The sequence below is a fragment of the Engystomops pustulosus genome, chromosome 7, assembly GCF_040894005.1.
Source record: "Engystomops pustulosus chromosome 7, aEngPut4.maternal, whole genome shotgun sequence".
NCBI classification, from domain to species: Eukaryota; Metazoa; Chordata; class Amphibia; order Anura; family Leptodactylidae; genus Engystomops; species Engystomops pustulosus.
Genome location: NC_092417.1, coordinates 69820321 through 69829077, shown reverse-complemented (window position 1 = coordinate 69829077; position 8757 = coordinate 69820321).

The window sequence follows — 8757 nt, the reverse complement described above, 5'->3', positions numbered from 1 at the left end:
CGGCGTGTAGACCGCACGCCTCCTTGCCTGTAGTCGCGCACTCTCGCCACTAGGGGGCGCATGCGGACTTCTCCCAGCCTTAAAGGGCCAGCGTCCTCCTGATTGGAGTTCGCTAATCCGGCTTGCCCTTATAATCCGGCACCTCCCTTCACTCCCCACCGGATCTTCTCCTAGGATCTCCTATGGTTTCCATGCCAGGCTTCCTTAAGCCGTTCCTGTGGAAGGGAAAGCCCATTAGCGTTTCCAGACGCTTTCCTGTGTTTCTGTGTGTCTCCAGCGTTCTCATACGCTCCTGGTGTGTCCTGTCTTCCAACGTTTCCAGATGCCTCCGTGTCTCCTGTCTCCAGCGTTCCCATACGCTTCCTGCTGTGCCTTCCAGGGTTCCAGTCCAGCGGTGTCTGCAGTCGGTGCCAGCGTTACCAGTGTTCCTCTGTGTTGCTGCTGTCATTCCAGGCTTGGACTGTTTCCTGCACGTCCCTGTACCTTGGCTGCCACCGCGTGTCACATACCATTCCCCCCGGTGGTCCAGAGGGTCCACTGGTCCACAGACTCTTCCCTCCGGACTCTTCCCATAGAGACTTTTGGTTCCGTAGTCTGTGTGACCCGATACACATGCTATCTTCTACCAGCTTTTCAGCTTGCTGAACATGTTGTTCTTACATTTATACACATGTACAATACATACACATCATATACACACATAGAGGGAGATTTATCATACGCCGGCCCCTTGATGTATCTGGCAGGTGTCGCAGCCATCAGGAAAACTATGCCCGGTCCGAGCTGACATTCTTTTGCACTAAAACCTGTGCACAAAAGTTTGCATTTTTTCAAAAAGTACACAGACACAGGGCAAGAACGGCCCATGGCTGCCTACTCTGCCAAGTCCCTCTACAGCCACATGGCGTGGAGGTGGCGTAGTCACATAATAAGTGCAAATTCTTGTCGTATTCTTGTATTTTACTGTTTCAGTTATAAATACCCTATAGTATATAAACATTGTATACACACATTCTGTATAGTATATGTATCATATAAACACATATACACAATATATATATATAGGTATACAGTATTTACAAACCCTATATACACACACAGTATAAAAACAACATATAAACACATACTACATATACATATAAATAGAATATACACATACGTACAGTATATTTACAGCATATATACCGTATATACATACCATATATCATATACATGCACATACAGAACATACTCACAGACATACAGTATATAAACATCATACAAAAAATATATATATATAGTTTATACACACCATACATCATATACACACACATGCAGCATATACCCAGCATATACTCATTCAGATACACACCATTAACACACACACACATATATATACCAGACTTGGCCCTCTTTGTCTCCACCATGCTCCACTTGGCGTCGTAGATGTTGCTTGGGGGGGGGCGACGACTATGTATTTAGGGCCATGTATATATATATACATATATTTATTTGTACTGGGGGGGACTGTGTATATAGGACCGTGTATGTATGTTTGTTACTGAGGGTGGGGGGCTGTGTATTTATGTGCCGTATATATTTTACTGGAGAACTGTATATAAATTTGTTCCTGAGAGGGCTGTATATTTTTATTACTGGGGGGTGGTCATATATATTTATTTCAGGTGGCTATATATATGCAACATCCCCCACCTAGCCTTTTCTTGGGACCTGGAAGAAGCCGGGGCCCAGAATACTGGAGTTGCTGGCTATTGCCGCCCAGGGCGCGCTTATGTCACGATACAATACATTTTATTAATTCCATAGAGGAAATTGTTTTATACATGGTGTCTGGTCATCATAGAAAAGCGTACAGATTAGATACATAGCTACTAGAGATGAGCGAACACTAAAATGCTCGGGTACTCGTTATTCGAGACGAACTTTTCCCGATGCTCGAGTGCTCGTCTCGAATAACGAACCCCATTGAAGTCAATGGGAGACTCGAGCATTTTTCAAGGGGACCAAGGCTCTGCACAGGGAAGCTTGGCCAAACACCTGGGAACCTCAGAAAAGGATGGAAACACCACGGAAATGGACAGGAAACAGCAGGGGCAGCATGCATGGATGCCTCTGAGGCTGCCTAATCGCACCATTATGCCAAAATTATGGGCAACAGCATGGCCATGACAGAGTGACAGAATGAAGCTAGATAGCATCTAAAACATCCAATAATTGACCCTGACACTATAGGGGACGGCATGCAGAGGCAGCGGCAGCAGCGGCAGGCTAGAGAGTGGCATGGCGACATACCCTAAATGGACTCAGGCTTCAAACCAATGGGTGGCAGAGAGGAACCAAAGGAGGTGAGCAAGAAGCGCTCAAATAATATCGCTACATGATAAAAGTTTGCCAGTATATTTTGTGGATTACACAGCAGGGTGGCGACAAAGTTAACATGGAAGCCATGAAAACAACCCCAAATTCTGCCTGACACAGCTCGTTTGATAAGGGGACCATGTATGCTTACAGTTCATGCCAGTCGCTGCACTTGCTGCCAGTCTCCTTTCGAATAGTTTAAAATAATAATAACCCTCATCCATAAAGCTCTGTATAATGCTGCACCCCCCTACCTCTCCTCTCTTATCTCAGTCTATCGCCCAACCCGTGCTCTTAGATCCGCCAGTGATCTTAGATTAACCTCTACCCTAGTGCGGACCTCCCACTCGCGTCTCCAAGACTTCTCTAGAGCTGCACCAATTCTATGGAATGCTCTGCCCCGGACTATCAGACTAATACCTAACCTCCAAAGTTTCAAACGTGCTCTTAAAACCCATTTCTTTAGGCAAGCCTATAACACTCATTAACTGCATGAAGTTTTAACTCTTCTACTAACCCGTCCTGTGTCGTCCTCCCATCTGTTATCCAGCAACCAACAGGCACCAGACTTCTCTGCAGTCCCATTCACCCTGGACCTGGTATATAAGATGACGGCTGAGTGTTTCAAGCGACAGCAATTCCATTTATTATATTTTTTTCTATTCCCTAAGAAGAATGGCTTGACCATTAAATATTCTTTTACCTCGTGTTACCCCATCATCTTCATAAACCGTAAGCTCTGGCGAGCAGGGACCTCACTCCTGTTGTTCCATACAAATGTTGTGCTCTGTTACATTACATTTGTATTTGTTTCCTATGATTTGTAAAGCGCTGCAGAATATGATGACGCTATATAAATAAAGATTATTATTATTATGGAGGCAGTGAACTAGTAGTAGATTAAAGGTGCTGCAACTATGTTAGTTGGATCTTGTGATGGAGCTGGTGCTCTGCAGCCAGGCGAGCTTTCGCCAATCCAAGCCCCTGTTTCTAGGCTACTCCCCAAACAGCACTTCTAAGAACCTTTTGTATAAGATCAAGTGTAGTAGCGTTCTTATAAGTTTAGGATATGCCGGGTGAGGGGAATGTAAACAGATGCGCAAGAAGCGCTGAAATAATATCCCTAAATGGTAAAAGTTTGCCAGTATATTTTGTGGATTACACAGCAGGGTGGCGACAAAGTTAACAACTTTGATGTGGAATGCCCTGTAATAGCTCTTGGGCGGTGTGCCTTTTATCGCCTAGGCTCAGCAGTTTCAGCACCGCCTGCTGTCGCTTAGCGACGGCACTGCTGCTGTGCCTAGAGCTACCGACTGATGGCGCCATGCCCACGGATGGTAATTCGGAGGAGGAGGAGGTGGAGGAGGGGTGGGAGGAGGTATAGTAGGCCTTTGAGACCTGGACCGAGGTAGGCCCCGCAATTCTCTGCGTCGCCAGTATATGAGCAGCCCCAGGGTCAGACTCGGTCCCAGCCTGCACCAAGTTAAGTGTAGTAGCGTTCTTATAAGTTTGGGATATGGCGGGTGAGGGGAATGTAAACAGATGCGCAAGAAGCGCATGATGCGCATGGAGCTGGCGCTCCGCTGCCAGGCGAGCTTTCGCCAATCCAAGCCCCTGTCTCTAGGCTACTCCCCAAACAGCACTTCTAAGAACCTTTTGTATAAGATCAAGTGTAGTAGCGTTCTTATAAGTTTAGGATATGCCGGGTGAGGGGAATGTAAACAGATGCGCAAGAAGCGCTGAAATAATATCCCTAAATGGTAAAAGTTTGCCAGTATATTTTGTGGATAACACAGCAGGGTGGCGACAAAGTTAACAACTTTGATGTGGAATCCATGAAAACAACCCAAATTTCTGCCTGACACACCTCGTTTGATAAAGGGACGATGTATGGAGGCAGCTATATGGACGACTTTTGGAGGTAGCAATGGAGACAACGTGTGGAGGCTGCTATGGAGACAATTTAATTTGGATAGTGCCTGTATGTGGCAGTCCCAAAAATTGTTCAAACCAGAGGAGCAGGTAGGTGGCCCTGCAGTAAAATGGAATAGATTGAGTGCCTGTATGTGGCAGTCCCAAAAATGTTTCAAACCAGAGGAGCAGGTAGGTGGCCCTCCAGTAAAATGGAATAGATTGAGTGCCTGTATGTGGCAGTCCCAAAAATTGTTCAAACCAGAGGAGCAGGTAGGTGGCCCTGCAGTAAAATGGAATAGATTGAGTGCCTGTATGTGGCAGTCCCAAAAATGTTTCAAACCAGAGGAGCAGGTAGGTGGCCCTCCAGTAAAATGGAATAGATTGAGTGCCTGTATGTGGCAGTCCCAAAAATTTTTTAAAACAGAGGACCGGGTAGGTGGCCCTCCAGAAAAATGGAATAGATTGAGTGCCTGTATGTGGCACTCACAAAAATTGTTTCAAACAGAGGACCGGGTAGGTGGCCCTCCAGAAAAATTAAATGCATGAAGTACTATAGCAAGAGCCAGTGGGCCCTGTCAAAAAATAGCCATTTTCCTCTGCTTTACTGTACAAAGAGGAGGAGAAGGAGGAAAATGAGGAGGAGGAGGAGGAGTGGATCAATTATTCAGGTTGAGCTTCCTTCACCTGGTGGAGATTGGAAATTCTGAGAAATCCAGCCTTTATTCATTTTAATAAGCGTCAGCCTGTCAGCGCTGTCAGTCGACAGGCGTGTACGCTTATCGGTGATGATGCCACCAGCTGCACTGAAAACCCGCTCGGACAAGACGCTAGCGGCAGGGCAGGCAAGAACCTCCAAGGCGTACAGCGCCAGTTCGTGCCACATGTCCAGCTTTGAAACCCAGTAGTTGTAGGGAGCTGTGTGATCATTTAGGACGATGGTATGGTCAGCTACGTACTCCCTCACCATCTTTCTGTAAAGATCAGCCCTACTCTGCCGAGACTGGGGACAGGTGACAGTGTCTTGCTGGGGTGACATAAAGCTGGCAAAAGCCTTGTAAAGCGTACCCTTGCCAGTGCTGGACAAGCTGCCTGCTCGCCTACTCTCCCTCGCTACTTGTCCCGCAGAACTACGCACTCTGCCGCTAGCGCTGTCAGAAGGGAAATACTGTTTCAGCTTGTGCACCAGGGCCTGCTGGTATTCATGCATTCTCACACTCCTTTCCTCTGCAGGGATGAGAGTGGAAAGATTTTGCTTGTACCGTGGGTCCAGGAGAGTGAACACCCAGTAATCGGTGCTGGAATAAATTCTTTGAACGCGAGGGTCACGGGATAGGCAGCCTAGCATGAAATCTGCCATATGCGCCAGAGTACCAACGCGTAAGAATTCACTCCCCTCACTGGCCTGACTGTCCATTTCCTCCTCCTCCAACTCCTCCAACTCCTCTTCTTCTGCCCATACACGCTGAACAGTGAAGGACTCAACAATGGTCCCCTCTTGTGTCTCGCCAACATTCTCCTCCTCTTCCTCCTCATCCTCCTCCACCTCCACCTCCTCCGATATGCGCTGAGAAACAGACCTCAGGGTGCTTTGGCTATCAACAAGGGAATATTCTTCCCCCGTCTCTTGTGACGAGCGCAAAGCTTCCGACTTCATGCTGACCAGAGAGTTTTTCAACAGGCCAAGCAGCGGGATGGTGAGGCTGATGATGGCGGCATCGCCACTGACCATCTGTGTTGACTCCTCAAAGTTACTCAGCACCTGACAGATATCAGACATCCACGTCCACTCCTCATTGTAGACTTGAGGAAGCTGACTGACCTGACTACCAGTTCTGGTGGAAGTTGACATCTGGCAGTCTACAATCGCTCTGCGCTGCTGGTAAACTCTGGATAACATGGTCAGTGTTGAATTCCACCTCGTGGGCACGTCGCACAACAGTCGGTGAGCGGGCAGTTGGAGGCGGCGCTGCGCTGCCCTGAGAGTGGCAGCATCTGGGCTGGACTTCCTGAAATGCGCACAGATGCGGCGCACCTTCGTGAGCAAATCAGACAGATTGGGGTATGTCTTGAGGAAACGCTGCACTATCAGATTTAACACATGGGCCAGGCATGGCACATGTGTCAGTCTGCCGAGTTGCAGAGCCGCCACCAGGTTACGGCCGTTGTCACACACAACCATTCCCGGCTTGAGGTTCAGCGGTGCCAGCCACAGATCAGTCTGCGCCGTGATGCCCTGTAATAGCTCTTGGGCGGTGTGCCTTTTGTCGCCTAGGCTCAGCAGTTTGAGCACCGCCTGCTGTCGCTTAGCGACGGCACTGCTGCTGTGCCTAGAGCTACCGACTGATGGCGCCGTGCCCACGGATGGTAGTTCGGAGGAGGAGGTGGAGGAGGGGTGGGAGGAGGAGGAGGCATAGTAGGCCTGAAACACCTGGACCGAGGTAGGCCCCGCAATCCTCGGCGTCGGCAGTATATGAGCAGCCCCAGGGTCAGACTCGGTCCCAGCCTCCACCAAGTTAACCCAATGTGCCGTCAGCGATATATAGTGGCCCTGCCCGGCAGCACTCGTCCACGTGTCCGTGGTCAGGTGGACCTTGTCAGAAACGGCGTTGGTCAGGGCACGGATGATGTTGTCTGACACGTGCTGGTGCAGGGCTGGGACGGCACATCGGGAAAAGTAGTGGCGGCTGGGGACCGAATACCGAGGGGCGGCCGCCGCCATGAGGTTGCGAAAGGCCTCGGTCTCTACTAGCCTATAGGGCAGCATCTCCAGGCTAAGCAATCTGGAGATGTGCACATTAAGGGCTTGGGCGTGCGGGTGGGTTGCACTATATTTGCGTTTCCGCTCCAGCGTCTGGGGTATGGAGAGCTGAACGCTGGTGGATGCTGTGGAGGATCGTGGAGGCGACGATGGGGTTTTTGTGCCAGGGTCCTGGGCAGGGGGCTGACTAGCAGCTGACACAGGGGAAGGAGCAGTGGTGTGCACGGCCGGAGGTGAACGGGCTTGTTGCCACTGAGTGGGGTGCTTAGCATTCATATGCCTGCGCATACTGGTGGTAGTTAAGCTAGTAGTGGTGGAACCCCTGCTGAGCCTGGTTTGGCAAATGTTGCACACCACAGTCCGTCGGTCATCCGGTGTTTCCTTAAAGAACCTCCACACTTCTGAAGATCTAGCCCTCGCCGCAAGAGCCCTCACCACGGGAGCTTCACTAGTTGACAGTGGCGCTGATGCACCAGCTCTGGCCCTGCCTCTCCGTCTGGCCCCACCACTGCCTCTTCCAACCTGTTCAGGTCGAGGACTCTCCTCCGTCTCAGAAGCACTGTGTTCACCCGGCCTCTCAACCCAGCTTGGGTCTGTCACCTCATCATCCTCCGATCCCTCAGTCTGCTCCCCCCTCGGACTTCCTGCCCTGACAACAACTTCCCCACTGTCTGACAACCGTGTCTCCTCATCGTCGGACACCTCTTTACACACTTCCACTACGTCAAGAAGGTCATCATCACCCACAGACTGTGACTGGTGGAAAACCTGGGCATCGGAAAATTGCTCAGCAGCAACCGGACAAGTGGTTTGTGACTGTGGGAAGGGTCCAGAAAACAGTTCCTCAGAGTATGCCGGTTCAAATGGCAAATTTTCCTGGGAGGGGGCAGACTGGGGGGGAGGAGGCTGAGGTGCAGGAGCTGGAGGAGTGGGGATTTCGGTGACATGGGTGGACTGCGTGGAAGACTGACTGGTGGTGGACAAATTGCTCGAAGCATTGTCAGCAATCCACGACATCACCTGTTCGCACTGTTCTGGCCTCAACAGTGCTCTACCACGAGTCCCAGTAACTTCAGACATGAACCTAGGGAGTGTAGCTCTGCGGCGTTCCCCTGCTCCCTCATCAGCAGGTGGTGTCTCACCCCGCCCAGGACCACGGCCTCTGACCCCTGCAGTAGTTGGACGCCCACGTCCCCGCCCTCGTCCTCTACCCCTAGCCCTCGGGTTAAACATTTTTAAAATGAGAGTTATAACTTTTTTTTTTTTTTACTTCTTTTTGTTTTTTTTTGTGTTTTTTTGTGTTTTTTTTTTTTTTTGTGTTTTTTTTTTTTTTTTGGAGTTTTTAAAACCAAACAATCCTATCCTATTGCTATGGCTATTTTCTAGCCAAGTATCAAAGGAAGCACACTACTATGCCAGATGAGATGACACTGAGTTAGTGCCTAATAGAAATCCAACCCCTACTGAATTTTGCCACTTCGGCCTTTGCTATGGATATGTGCGCCACTAAGCGCAGAACACAGCGGTCGCAAGTCTCACTACAAATTGCTCAGAATTGGCAAGTACATGCACTGCAGAAACTACAGCCACCAGCAGATCAACCAGAAATCAAATATATAGAACGCTACTGTAGGCTTCAAGAAGCTGTTTGTATTCTCCTATGGCTATTTTCTAGCCAAGTATCAAAGGAAGCACACTACTATGCCAGATGAGATGACACTGAGTTA